Source organism: Maylandia zebra, linkage group LG2 (assembly GCF_041146795.1).
Source record: "Maylandia zebra isolate NMK-2024a linkage group LG2, Mzebra_GT3a, whole genome shotgun sequence".
In the NCBI taxonomy this organism is placed as follows: domain Eukaryota; kingdom Metazoa; phylum Chordata; class Actinopteri; order Cichliformes; family Cichlidae; genus Maylandia; species Maylandia zebra.
The window spans coordinates 38,572,896-38,587,486 of NC_135168.1; the positions used below are offsets into that span (position 1 = coordinate 38,572,896).

The 14,591-nt window shown below is 38.7% G+C and overlaps 1 long non-coding RNA gene across 1 annotated transcript in view; it reads left to right on the plus strand.

Annotated features, from left to right (window-relative positions):
• Positions 1–14,197, plus strand: part of LOC101483238 (uncharacterized) — a 137,123-nt gene extending 122,926 nt beyond the window's left edge. Inside the window, exons 2-3 of the long non-coding RNA XR_013101673.1 lie at positions 12,487–12,582; positions 12,765–14,197. This is a non-coding gene — a long non-coding RNA (uncharacterized LOC101483238). The remainder of the gene's footprint in view (positions 1–12,486; positions 12,583–12,764) is intronic.
• Positions 14,198–14,591: the final 394 nt, after the last annotated feature.

The window sequence follows — 14,591 nt, forward strand, 5'->3', positions numbered from 1 at the left end:
GAACTACACTACATACAGCTCACACACTCTATATTAAAGGGTATAATATGATCTACAGCAGTATTCTAATTCAACTACTTTGATTACATATATAAGGTAACATATAATAACAGAATAATATCACAATACCCTCTTTTGATCTCTCATTAAAGAGATCACTAATAACAAGCACTTCAGCGTTGCAAGGTCCAGGTTTTCTTGATCCTGAGGCCCTCTGTCCCCCTTTAACGGGTGGACCATATGGGGGATGACCTCTGTGTTCACGCAGTTCAGATGCAAGCAAAGTTAGATTTACAACCATAACAGCAGTTACAGATGACACTCCCATCACTCCCCATTTTCCCACAGCTTTATTTTGGTGCTCCAGTTTTCCACTCCCATTTTAATGCCCCCTTATACCTTTCAAATGTACTTAGACTAGAACCTCTGTCTAAGGAGCTTTTAACCTTTATTTTTATTGCTGCAGCTACCAGTGTCTTCCAGTTGGGTGATTCTCAGCTTCTTTCTTCGACCTCCGGGGTTAGACCACCCTTTAGTCATTGCACAGTTCTGGGGATTATTCTGCCACGATTTCAAACAAAGATCTGTGTATTTTGGGGTCACCGGCGTGTCCCCCTTTTTGCCAAGAGCCTCTCGAACCTCGTTGGTCTGGTGTTCCTGGTTTTCGCCAACCCCTTCATGGTTCTTGCTGTGTTTGTGGGATCCATCTTCTCCAGGAGCCCAAACGTCATGACACTTGACCCCAGTTGCTGTCTCGGCAGTGCCTACATCTGTCTCTGCTGTGAAGGGTCCTCACATCTCCGTGTCCCCGTCTGGTGTCTGTTCCTTTCTCTGCAAGAGACAGAAAACCAAAACACCTCTCTCCCTAGCCTTGATAATCTAATATTGTTATCCATTGTTGTTCTAATGATTCAAATTTGGTTTAAAATATTATGTTCAGGACCTATTCTAATCATAATCTATGTGTGTGTAAAAGAAATCAAAAATTAGTGAACCCTTTCTAAGTCTAACACATTATAAGCTTAAGTTTTACCATAGCTAAATTATTAAACACAGAAATAACGTCATAAGATGTTCATAAAACCATTGTTTGATGTTCGGACTCAACTCCCCCTTTTTGACACACTCCCATGTGTCAATTCATTGGAGCTAGACAATTAAAAGAGAAGGTTAGTGACATCATATCTCAGAAAGTATCAGAAATTCTTCTCTCGAGTACCGTTGCTCCAGCCTTGTCATCCCTGAGGATCTTCGATCCCGAAAATGTCCCTTCTCCTCATGTAATAAAGTCTGTCATCCTTCCATGCCCTGGTAACTGGTCCATCCAGAGCTGTAACATTTTGAAATGTACATACAACAAGCCAAACCACACCTTGGTCACACCAACCCTTTTCTGCCCCGAAGATGTCCAATGCCATCCTAGTATGGACTGTCAAAAGTGGCTTTAACGCTGACTATCCTGACAATCCATTTTATAACGTTTCCTGGTCAGATTTGCCAATCTCTGCACCAGGGTTGTAATAGTTTTGCAATTTTCATCAGTTTTTATTTTTATTTAGCTTCGACTTCAGATTTTCAATTTTATATCAGTTTTAATTAGTTTTTACCAATTCTTTGCTAGTTTAGTGTAGTTTTAATTTTCTGAAAATCCTTAGTTTCAATTTAGTTTTATTTGTGTTTTGCAAAAATTAAGTGTAACAAAATCCCAGTTCCATCATATCAGTCATGCTCTTCTGGTTATCCTTGGGTGTTGAGACTAATAACTATTAACTCTTGCCGCACCGTGTGGTCCTAATTTTGGTTCAAGTGAATTGATAACCTTTTGAAGGCGATTGTTTCACACCTTTATTTAGATGTCCCAGTCCTGTTGTCTCGGGATACATCACGCTGCCTTATCTGGGGTTAGCTGTTTTCTGGGGATGCGGGTTGAGTGGGTGAGCTCTTCAAGGAGGGGGAGTGTGCTCCCCCTGATGAGGTCTTCTAGGTAAGCTAGGTTAACCTTCTTGTGTGGGCTTTTCAAGTGCACTTTAAGGTTAGTGGGACTTTTAGTTTTATAAATGTCCCTCATGACCCCCTGATGACCCAGTATTTCATTTTTGCACACTGTAGTACACATTTTAGTTTTTGCTTGTAGCTCGCATACTCTACTTGCCACTCCTCTAAGTCCTGATGTTTCTTAGAGAGGGCAACAGTACCTTTAAAATTATATCACACGTGTGGGGGTGTGGCCTTGCCAATTGTTTTGCCCACCTTTTCAAAATGGCTGGCGTGCCCACTAGCACATTTCATGGAAAAAGAAAGGTAAGCTTGATATTTACATTTAAAATGTTTTGTTAAACTCAGATTTTTATTTTATTCTTTTTGCAAGTACCCCTCCTCGGTGGCGAGAAACTGTTGGTGTGGTCAAGTGGGTGCTCTAGAAACAAACACTCAGGACAGAACAGTTATCAGTCATGTACTTCATACAAATTTTGCATATGTTTTATTCCATATTGATCCTCTGAGTGTAATGGTACATTTTAATTTGAATTTATCCAAACTAAACACAATATTTTCTTTATTTACTTTGCTCTTGTTCTTTGTCAGTACCACATCCTATCAAATGTCCCTGTCAATTATATTCTACATCTAATAACTTACTATTTCAAGTGAGAACCTAAATCATGTGGACCAATGTTTATTATTGCATATCTCTATTCTGAATGTGGCCAGTCATTCATAGGTATTGTTCAATTTTGGCGATTTTCCTCTATAAAATTTAATTGACTTTTTTACAGTGGCCTGCTATGGTTAATAATAACATATTCCAGTCATGAGTGATATCAATAGTTATCTCCACTGTAGCATTTGGCATTCCCAATAATATAACATGATACCTTAATCAAAACACAGCTAATATAGCACAGTTTTCTTAATGCAAACATCAGTAACTCAAAATCAGCAACCACAGTGTTAAGTCTGCAGTTCATACTTATGTGAAGCTAGAGTCTCCTCCTCCAGTCTCTCTTATCCTCCTGCTCCTGAAAAAACAAAACAAAACAAAGCGAAGCATCCACCCTTCTCTTGTCGGCTGGGTGAATTGTTTATTGGCATTTACTAATCCTAAAGTGGGTGCAGTCATTGTCTCAGTATCAAGTCAGTCAAACCTTTTAGTCGTCAGTCCATCACAGTCCATTCACATGCATACCTCCATACACATTCATACCAGATGTTGCTGATAATGGAGTCTCACGCGCAACCTATTCGAGCATCCATCACCAGCAAGATGACGTCATCATTTTAAAGGAAAACAATTCCTTGTTGTTTTTTTTTTTTTGTTGTTTTTTTTTTTTGTTTTTTTTGGGCTGGATTGACTCGGTGCAATCCTTTTAGACTCAGAACTTCTCAGTGTTCCCTATAAGTGAATTTCTCCCAAGCCAATTACAATCATGGAGAAGCACACTTTGCAACTGTTTACAGTAATAATATTTTATAGCGCTTTAAATTTCAATCTTTCAGGCCTTGTTTAAAGAGCTGATTGTTAAATCATGAACTCACAAAATATCAACATATCACCACCGGTGGATCACACCTCTCAGATGTTTTTTCTCCAGTGCACTGTAACAAAAACGAAAACAGACATAACCAACAAAATACTACTACAATAACACAAACTAGGGCCCGTTGCAGACATGTCCAAGCATAAAACTATCCCTCTCTCGCTTACGAGACAGAACACAAGCCAAAGCTCAATGATAAAATCAAGCTAGCGCTAAACCAAAACCAAACAATCAACCAGAAATTCACAGGAACGTTTTGCTTCCTGCCGGGACAATATTGTGTGGGAATGAGAACCTCAGGTGCCGTAACACCTTTTGTTCCTCCTTGAATTAAAACTCAATCACAGAAAATGCCGTACTCCAACCTAAACTTACACTATTAATTCATCAATTTCACTCTGTGCCACTGTTCCTCATCAGGGCTGTGTGAAGCACAGCAAAGAATTCAGTCAAGGCCTTGAGCCATAAACAGACATCACGCACAGACATTGTTTTCATAACCAAACTTTTTTAGACCTTATTCCTAAAATCTACATAAATGCCCTCTGGGTGACATATAACACATTCTAAGTTTTTAATGGAAATCAATGGCTCCTCATAAAAATTATGCATTGGGATGTTTGTGTGCAGCATTTTGCATATCAGCATAAGCAAAGCATTCTTCATTGCATCAGCGTGTATGTGTGTGTGCGTGTGGATCACTCTTCATTGCACAAGCGTGTGCATGTGTATGTGTGTGCATCACTTCTCAGTGAATCAACATTCCCGTGTGTGTGTGTGTGTGTGTGTGTGTGTGTGTGTGTGTGTGTCATTTCTCACTCACTCAACGAGTGCACGTGTTCATGTGTGTATTTCACTTCATTCTGAATCTGTGTGTTTGGAGACGTGTGTGTGTGTGTGTGTGTGTGTGTGTGTGTGTTTGTGTTCATCACTTTCCTGTTCTGGTGTTCTGGGTAAACCACGGCCTGAAGCGTGCCCTGGGGTCCTGCCCCCCTCCTTTTTCAGTTTGTTTGCGACCATTGCTGCTGCTGCTGCTCAAAATTCAGTCCATCCTGGTTCTGACCCCAATTGGGGCAGTCCTTTCTCCAGTGTCGATGTTCACCGCAGGTGAAACCTGCATCTTCTTCTGTGTTTTTGTCCATTCTGAGGTGCCTTCTGACCTCAGTTACTCCTCCTGTCTCGGTCACGCCCTTTTTCGCCACCCGATCATCCGTGTTGGTCCATCACTGTCCTGCACAGTGTGAATGCAAAGTTATCAAGGTCAGCATTCTTTCGCTCGGCCTTACTTTTCATTCGGGCTTGGCGGGCGTCTCGTCACAGCTCTGTCAGCTGACGCAGTCTGGGAATTTTTCCCCCGTGTAGTGAAACGGGCCTTAGGTTTAGTGCTCTCCGTCTCGGCTGCCTGAGATCACATTCCTGCAGGTCTGTTGACATTCTCAGGTCATTGTTGTGGGTCCAGCTGTTGCAGCATTTGGTCAGTGTCACGTATGGGGGAGAGCAGGAGTCCAGTCAGCCTCGGCTTTCAGGGCCGGCAAAGCAGCCTGTAATTAAATATGTATAGAAAAAACAAAAACAAAACAAAACAAAAACAAACAAAAAACAAAAACAAACGAACAGGAAAATGATGTTGTGTTGGCTGTGTTATTCAGAGGGGAGACACACCGGGACCAGGCCCTGTGTCAGCCTTCTCTCCCCCTTTTTTTGTTTTTTCTCTCCCGATATAATCAACTCCTAACCCACCAAGTTGACAGGACAACACCGGTATATGTTAAAATTCTTAAGATCATGTTTAAAAGCCCAAAAAGAATTTTTCTTTCATTCAGTAATCACTTTTATTAATCAATCAACAGAAAACATGTCACAATTTGAATCTTTTAACCACTAAATTTGTTGTGTCTTGCCTGGTTGGTTAGACCAGTGTTCCTTTTTTTTTTGTTGTTAAATTGTTGTCCTGCAACCCAGAGGGTTTCTTTGTCAGTAATGTATAGACTTCATCATTTAAGTATGTTAATTTTTCTTTAACCTTGCTGGAAAATCTTCACGTGTTCATGAGTGTAAGCTGTTTCTTCATTGCGTGTATGTGCATTTGTATAAAAGCAGGTTAATTTTATCTTTTCTCAAACTAGGCGTTACCTTAAAAGGAGCCTTTCTCTCAGATTTCTCTGCTTGTGTGTGTTTTTGTTTCACCTTTTTGTTGTGATGCTCCGGACGCCTTCCCAACCTCCACAAGTCCGTTGGCCCCAATTTTATGTGTTAAAGACTTCTCTTAATTTCTCCTCTAATTCTCTCCTCGCTGCTGTCTTTTTCACAGCTGCTGATTCGTGCTGGGTGTGGTTCCCATTACTATAATTTTGCTTCGGCCGCTGTGCTTGTGGGGGCAGTTGGTCCAGGTCCGCAGCTTCCTGTATTAACACACTAAGAGATTTATTTTAATTTCATTTTCATCACTTTTAAACCGATAAGCAGGCAACCCGCCTACCTTGACAGCGTAAACTGTACGCCAGTCTCCCAACACATTCCTCTCTCTACTCCTCCATAATTCTCCACTGCACACCTCTTACTATCTCTCCTTTTTATTTTTATTACACCACAGAGTAATACACCCAATTATGCCCGTCTATCTCTATGTGGCTCCAAATTCCCTCTTTATTTTAATTTCACACTCGTCAGGGGACAGGCACACAACAATTTCAACCACTGAAACGAGGAATTCAACCTTTTTATATTTCTTTACTAATCTAGACTCAACGTTTGTTCGCAAAATGTGTCTTGTTCTAGTCCGGAATAAATGTGAACCCGTGATTACACGGCCGTTCCAGTGTTATTTCCGTAGCTATGCGGGGGCCCTCACCTCCCCAAGTCACCACCTCGGCACCCGGACAACGCCGGTCCTGGCCACGCGTCCACGGACAGGAGGGTCGCCACTCCTAGGGCAAAGTTCCACAGGTACACTAGGCATCAACCTTTGATCCTAAAATGTGTATTTGCTCTAATGTCCTCCTAATCAAACACATCAACCGTCACTGTCACTGTGTTCACGCTTCACACTCCACACAAAAAACACACTCAGAGCGCGCCTCACTCACACTCTCACTCAGTGCGCGCTTTACCCACAAGACAGCACCCAGAGCGCGCCTCGCAGCTTCACACACACTCTCTCACCCAGAGCGCGCCTCGCAGCTTCACACACACTCTCTCACCCAGAGCGCGCTTTGACACTCACACACAACACTTTTCCTCAGCGGGAATTTTACACAGAAACCTCTGAGCTCAACTATTAGATCTTCTTAAAGCACACTGCACCATAGACCAAAATACCCCTTTCTCTGCGATTATGACCGCCACCACGGGGCAAAGTCGCATCATAAAAGTGATGCTTGCATCCCCGAAGTTATACCTGACATCATAAACCAGGTGTTGCTATTTACTTAAATTTTTACTTTGTATTATGGCCGCAGCCCTTTATACTCGACTGACGCCACAAACCACCGTCAAAACCTCTATCAAATGTACTAAAACTAGCACCAACCACTACTGCACTTCACGGCCGCACCACCGGAACACGCCGTATCATAAACCAAACCTACGGACGTGTTTCGCTCTCGCGTTGCCAGCGTCCAACTGCACCGTGAAGCCAGCATCTGCTTGTCCTTAAATCAACTTCTATTTCATAGCCGGCAAAAGCCAGGACATCACTGACACCATAAACAAAATAAACAAACCTCGACTTCAATGTACTGAACTAATGGCCGCGTCTTCAGAATAAATTCTAATGTATTATTGCTACAGAAGCCAGTATTAGACAAAATTAAATGTGGAAGGTAAAGTGGCTGCAACTAGTCCAACGTAGTATGTTATTAGTATCTCGGTAGAAGCAGATTACTGCGACTAGACCAACGTAGTATGTTATTAGTATCTCGGTAGAAGCAGTTTATTTAACACACTGGAATTCAGCCTCAACTTATGTTGTTAGTATCTTGCGCCAAAAACCAGACACCGACAAATTTACTGTGAAAATACATGTGACTCAGCGAACAGATTAATTTGGAAAGCCCAATATGCACATTTGGTATTTATAATACAACAGGCTGTGCTTACCTTTTTATTTTTGGACCGGTCCTCTGTTCACCTCGCCTCACGATCTCACCAAAGGTCAAATCTGCACCTCCTCAGCACACCAAAGATCCGGGTCACACGGCACCAAGTTGTTGAAAACACGCAGTTCTTTGAATCTTTGGGCTGAAGGAAGGACAATACTCGGTGTATAAATGCTCAATCAACAATCATTTATTTCCATACAATTCAACAGTCAGAGCATTACAACGTCCGGACGGGAGAGATGCTACCAGAGGGTCAGGCACATGTCTCAAAATGGTGACGGGTTGCTCAGCTTTTTATAGTCTCTAGTGGCCCCCAGCTAGTCGTAAAAGCCAAAACATCACATTTTTTCTCTGTTACAGCGCCTAAGTTATGACCTCGGCAGTTGTTTCTCTGCTTTCTGTAAGGTGGGGGTGTGGAATGTGGTCTGTCTATCTCCCCTGTCTTTAGACACAGAGTCTCCTGCTTACAACCTTCTCTTCATGATTCAACAATTAAGCATGTCAAGAAAACAGTGTAACACATTCCCAGCAGATCAAGGATACAGAGTGATGCACATTTATCTAATGAACTAATATGTGAATATGTTCTGTTAACTCAAAAGTATAATGAGAACTACACTACATACAGCTCACACACTCTATATTAAAGGGTATAATATGATCTACAGCAGTATTCTAATTCAACTACTTTGATTACATATATAAGGTAACATATAATAACAGAATAATATCACAGTAGGAAATTCGTCCTTCGCTCAGATTTCTTCAGATTTCAAACTGTGGAAATGAACCACTTTTTTCTCTCGTCATAACTTTTTGTTGGATTTCCACAGAGACCTGAAAATTTCCATGATTGTTCACCAAAGCCTGCTGTCTCTTACGGTGAAAGAATGATATCGATACTCCAAATAGATTTCAAGTCACAAAGCGTTGTTTGAGGGCAAGTCAAGGCAGTTTTTGCTTCGCTCTACTCAGTTATGGTGCATTAGAAGTCAAATATCTTTAATAATTCATATTTTAATGATAAATTGTAAACACTGGAAGATTCCCCCATCTCTTCTGAACAAAACGGTGTAAGAATGACCACTCTAGCCCCTACGGTTTGGAAATTATGGTCATTTGTTTGAGGGGAGTCCTCACTATGAGAAATAGGCTGCAATAATCCTGTGCCTCTCTGTGCTGCGTGTGTAAAAAGAGGCACATGTTTTGGCGGGAAAAAGTACACAGGCTCTCTGATTGGTGGATTCAAATTCAGCAGCTCCCAGGCTGACCTAGAAACTTACTTCTCTCTCCCTGTGCATTTTTTTGCTGATTTTTTCATTTAACAAGTATATTTGAGGGACCCTCAGCATGTTCAGCATTTTTTCAGCTGTCCATTTTGCTTTTCCAATTTTTCTGTTTAACTTATTACTATTGTGCTAAATCATACTATTTCTGCTATTTTATAAGATTTGTGCCTAATATAGTATTTCTGCTAAATTATAGTATTTCTGCTTTTTATACTATTTGTGCTAAAACATAGTATTTCTACTAAATGTAGTATTTATGCTTAATCATAGTATTTCTATATATTTCTGCCAGGTCCCCAGGCAGCCAATCCTCTGTGAGGACTTAGACATTCAAATTTTCAAATCAGGGCCTGCACGGCTTCCCAGCCAATCATATATGTGTCCTGAGGCATTCAAATTTGCATATTGGGGCCTTCATGGCTTCTAAGCCAGCCAATCATATCTGAGGGCTGAGGAATTCAAATCCACAAATCAGGGCCTGCACGGCTTCCCAGCCAGCCAATCATATATGTGGTCTCAGGCATTCATATTTGCATATTGGGGAATTCGTGGCTTCTAAGTCAACAAGTCATCCATGTCATATATCTCTAAAAATTCACATTTTAATGATAAATTGTTAACACTGGAAGATTCCCCCATCTCTTCTGAACAAAACAGTGTAAGAATGACCGCTCTAGCCCCTACGGTTAGGAAATTATGGTCATTTGTTTGAGGGGAGTCCTCACTATGAGAAATAGGCTGCAATAATCCTGTGCCTCTCTGTGCTGCTGCGTGTGTAAAAAGATGCACCTGTTTTGGCGGGAAAACGTAAACAGCCACTCTGATTGGTGGATTTAAATTCGGCAGCTCTCTCCCTCTGTGTGTGTGTGTGTGTGTGTGTGTGTGTGTGTGTGTGTGTGTGTGTGTGTGTGTGTGTGTGTTTAGTGGGAGAGAGAGGACCCTGCCCTTATTTGGCAGCATGTCATTGTAGGATTTAAATTGAATATAGTTAGACTGGTTGACTGGATTAGAGCCTGTGTTTGTGTGTCCCTCTGTGCATTTGTGTTTCAATATGCCTCCATATTTGTAATTTTGTAAGTTATTACTATTCTGCTAAATCATAGTATTTCTGGTACTTTTCGGTACTTGTGCTAAATACAGTATTTCTGCTAAATCATACTATTTCTGCTTTTCATAAGATTTGTGCCTAATATAGTATTTCTGCTAAATTATAGTATTTATTATTTTTATAGGATTTGTGCCAAACATAGTATTTCTGCTAAATTATAGTATTTCTGCTTTTTATACTATTTGTGCCTAATATAGTATTTCTGCTTTTTATAGGATTTGTGCCTAATATAGTATTTCTGCTTTTTATAGGATTTGTACCTAATATAGTATTTCTGCTTTTTATAGGATTTGTGCTTAATATAGTATTTCTGCTAAATTATAGTATTTCTGCTTTTTATAGTATTTGTGCTAAAACATAGTATTTCTACTAAATGTAGTATTTATGCTTAATCATAGTATTTCTATATATATATCTGCCAGGTCCCCAGGCAGCCAATCCTCTGTGAGGACTGAGAAATTCAAATTTTCAAATCAGGGCCTGCACGGCTTCCCAGCCAATCATATATGTGTCCTGAGGCATTCAAATTTGCATATTGGGGCCTTCATGGCTTCTAAGCCAGCCAATCATATCTGAGGGCTGAGGAATTCAAATCCACAAATCAGGGCCTGCACAGCTTCCCAGCCAGCCAATCATGTATGTGGGCTCCAGGTATTCAAATTTGCATATTGGGGAATTCGTGGCTTCTAAGTCAACAAGTCATCCATGTCATATATCTCTAAAAATTCATATTTTAATGATAAATTGTCAACACTTGAAGATTCCCCCATCTCTTCTGAACAAAACGGTGTAAGAATGACCGCTCTAGCCCCTATGGTTAGGAAATCATGGTCATTTGTTTGAGGGGAATCCTCACTATGTGAAATAAACTGAAAGAAGCAGGTCTATGTCTCTGTGCTGCGTGTGTAAAAAGATGCACCTTTTTTGGCGGGAAAACGTAAACAGCCTCTCTGATTGGTGGATTCAAATTCAGCAGCTCCCAGGCTGACCTAGAAACTTAGTCCTCTCTCCCTGTGTGTGTGTGTGTGTGTGTGTGTGTGTGTGTTTGTGTGTGTGTGTGACAGAGAGAGAGAGAGAGAGAGAGAGAGAGAGAGAGAGAGAGAGAGAAAGCCTTTTAATGGGATGATCTCATTGTAAGATTCAAATTCAATATATTTAGACTGTTTGACTGAATTGGATCTTGTGTGTGTGTCTCTCTGTGCATGTGTGTTTCCTCATGTGTGCATATTTGTAATTGTGTGGCTGTCATAAAAATTTTTTGCAGATTTTTGTCATTTAACAAGTATATTTGAGGGAACCTCAGCATGTTCAGCATTTTTTCAGCTGTCCATTTTGCTTTTCCAATTTTTCTGTTTAACTTATTACTATTGTGCTAAATCATACTATTTCTGCTATTTTATAAGATTTGTGCTTAATATACTATTTCTGCTTTTATAGGATTTGTGCTTAATATAGTATTTCTGCTTTTTATAAGATTTGTTCTTAATATAGTATTTCTGCTAAATGTAGTATTTATGCTTAATCATACTATTTCTGCTTTTCATAGGATTTGTGCTTAATATAGTATTTCTGCTAAATGTAGTATTTCTGATTAATTATAGTTTTTCTACTAAATCATAGTACAGTATTTCTGCTTTTTATGGGATTTGTGCTTAATATAGTATTTCTGCCAAATTATAATATTTGTGCTAAAACATAGTCTTAATTTAAAATTACAATATTCATAGTTCATCACAGTGTCTCTGGTAAATCACAATATTTCTGCTCTGTTGTACTATTTTTCTAAATCATAGTGTTTCTGTAATGTTTAAGTATTTTTGGCTAAATATATTCTTTCTGTTATCTTATACTATTTCTCCTAAATTCTTGTATTTTTGAGAAGTTATCATGTTTCTGGTAAGTTACAATATTTCTGCTAAATTCTGCTATGCTATTGTATTTCTGCCAAGTATTATGTTTCCTCTAAGATATTGCAGTTCTGCTAAGTTATTCCATTTTAGCAAACTTCTTTTGCTTCTGCAAAGTTTTTACAATTTCTGCAACTTTTCAGCTTTTTCAGCTACTTTTTGCATACAGCTTCAGCTTTAAGCATCCACACTGCATTTTCGCAGGAAATGCAAATTTTTCTAGTTTCTCTTTGATATTTGGTCACACTGGGACCTGATAAATGTAAAAACAAAGAATTACCAGATTTTTTTTTTAACCTTAAGAAAAATGAGAGCCACATATGAGGATATTCGTTTAAAATTTTGATAGAACAGTGGCAGTATAACGTCCTCGTAAGTGGATATCAGGCCCTTGTAGAACAAAATTGAGTATTTTAGTCTAAATAACCCAAAATGTGATGTCCACATATGTGGACGCCAGGTCCTAGGAGGTTAAACACATTGCAAAATACAACAATTAAATTAAATACCTAATGGTTGTATTTTACATGTTATTCAATTCAGTTTGGTAAAATCTGGGACCCCAATAAATAACAAAGATCCCTCCCCCAACCCTGGCTCGAGTTCTTGTTTATCTGTTGGTGATGGCGTAACTATTCAGTAAGTATTCAAATCTGTGTACGTTTTAAATGATTTATCGAATAAAAAGAAACAGACTAATGGTACTTTAGCAGTTTGCAGCTACATGTTTTTTTGTGTTATGGGCAGCCAAACAGTTATAGGTTTACATAATTTTTCACCATTTTCTTTCATGATTAATTTAAACATTTTTTATTATTCAGGAACGAAGGCCAGCAGCAGGAGGAGCCTGGAAGTCCGGAGAATAATATGGAATTATATGAAATAATCAAACATGTTATGCAAAATAAGTATCCTAATTTTTTAAATGAAATAAATGTGAATAATTATAATGAAATAAAAGAGAAAATCGACAGTTTCATAGAAGAAATATCTAATTTAATAAATCCTGACAAATTAAAATATTCCGACAAATCAAACATCTTTAAACGCGTGATGGATGACTGGAAAAAATTACAGGAAGCAGAAAACCCCATTTGTACGTTTTTGTGTCGATGTTTAAAAAGGATTCCCAAATTAAAGACATCTATAATAATAATGCTAGTACGGAACTTGATTTGGCCTCAAGGAGCAATAAATAGTAAAATTCCAATTTGTCTTGATAAATTTAGGAACCCATTATTTAACCACTATTTAAACACTGGAGAAAAAAATGAAATAAACCAGTATGGATTTTATTTGATCTTGATGAAAGATGGTACCCCAATTATTTCTAAAAAAATTCCCCAAGATTCAAAAAACAAAACCCATACTGAAGAATTTATAATTGATATATTGGTTGAATTAGTATCAAAAAATGGAAACAAGGTAAAAAAAATTTTTATATATTCATATAATAGCCCGTGTTTAAAAAGGACTGACAAAAAAAACCCTTGTATGTTTCAGCTTTTGCGCAAAGCTTGTAAATGGTACGAGAAGTATCAAATCTTCACTGATGTGGCATTCACACATTCCTATGGCATATGTGGTCCAAACTATTTTAATTATCTTACATTTGACGAAATCTCATCTCCCAACAGTGGTTTTAATTCTTATATTGAAAAATGTAAAAACAGTAAAAGTGAATTGGAAAATCAAAACTTATCAAAACTTATCAAAAGGAAGCTCCTCAAGGCATTGGATAAAGAGAAAATTGATATAAAGACACTTAAAAATGATGATATTCAAACCGCATGCAATTTTTTAAAGGAGGCAGAAAGTTCATTTGATCTGCTTAAAAAGTTCTTGGTCAGTGGACAGGAAACTCATCACGTTTCCTTCAAATCGCCACCAAAAGTACAGGCAGAAATCTATAAAATACTGAAGGAGAACAACACTTTTATGGGATCAATGAAAAAGTGCATTAGAGAAGATTTAAATAATGCAATCTCTTTTGTTTTTAGAAAGAAATTGGAGTCAATTCTAGGAAGCAGAGGCTTCTTCCGCCTTCACCACATTCCTCACAGTTTTCTCTGTTAATTGAATAACCAATACAACAAATGCATTTACAGAATACTCACTGCTATTTGGATGTATTTGGAGGAATAATTAGCATGTTATGTAATTTCACAGCTATCCAGTTGTTTTACTGTCATCCTTCTAGCTCCTTGTATTCAGTCCCCCTTTGCTTTATTAAAACTTTCCTGTAAAACAACCACTTTTTGGCATCTTATGTTGTTTTCTTTTGAGCTTTGGATTGAGGGCACCATAAGATAAAGACTGTTGGACACTGTAAGAATACAATTTAGTACTGATATTTGTTTCCTCTTCAAAGTGTTCATCATCTGTCTGTTTACAGAATCAAAACAGTGACAAAGATCAAAGTCATGGTTAGAATTCAAACCCAAACCCACCAATTAACTAAACTAAGAGAGAGGGTGAGCTTCCACAGTGAGCTACCAGAGATTGCAGTCTTCGATGTATAAATAAAAGCAAATAAATAAAATACAAATTTTAAAAAGTTGTTAAAAAACAGTTTAAACAGTTTGTTGTCAAAGTTTCAGCCAAAACATTATCCTCCTAGGACCAGGGGTCCGTTCTTCGTACCTCGC